The sequence below is a fragment of the Mastomys coucha genome, unplaced genomic scaffold (assembly GCF_008632895.1).
Source record: "Mastomys coucha isolate ucsf_1 unplaced genomic scaffold, UCSF_Mcou_1 pScaffold5, whole genome shotgun sequence".
NCBI classification, from domain to species: Eukaryota; Metazoa; Chordata; class Mammalia; order Rodentia; family Muridae; genus Mastomys; species Mastomys coucha.
Window position 1 is genome coordinate 31,201,201 of NW_022196911.1, and position 597 is coordinate 31,201,797.

A 597-nucleotide genomic window follows, 5' to 3' on the forward strand; every position below is an offset into this window, starting at 1 on the left:
GGAAACGGAAATTCCAACCCGGGTAAGTCATTGTTTTCGGTCGTGCAGGGCAGGCCCTCTGCTGCCCCCTAACGGGATCCAGGAGGCACTGCGAGAGAGGCGGGGAGCAGGACTAACTGATGTTGGGGTCAGGGAAGATGGGACTATAGACTTCTCAGGACAAAGCTGCCCTTGTGTCTCTCAAGGCGCAGGCATGGGCGCAGAACCCATAAACCCATCCCTCTCTTTTTGTTTTGGTTGTTTTGGAGGCAGGATTTCCCGGGCTGTCCTGGAACTCAGTATGTAGCTCACAGTGGCCTTGAACCTGCTTCAGCCTCTGGAAGCGTGCTTCATGCATCACCACTGCCCAGCAACCCTTCTCTCTGTTAAACACGTTAAACACGCATTTTTGTTGTTGTTCACATTAAGGTGCTAGATACTCTCTCCAGAGTGTGAGTATGTTGATAATGCATGACAGCAAAGGCCCTCGAAGTTATGGGAGACTGTCTGAAAGGGAAAAGACAAAACAGTTTTCCTTCCCTTTTCTTTTTCCTCGAGACAGGGTTTTTATGTGTAGCCCTGGCTGGCCTCAAACTCAGAAATCCGCCTCTGCCTCTC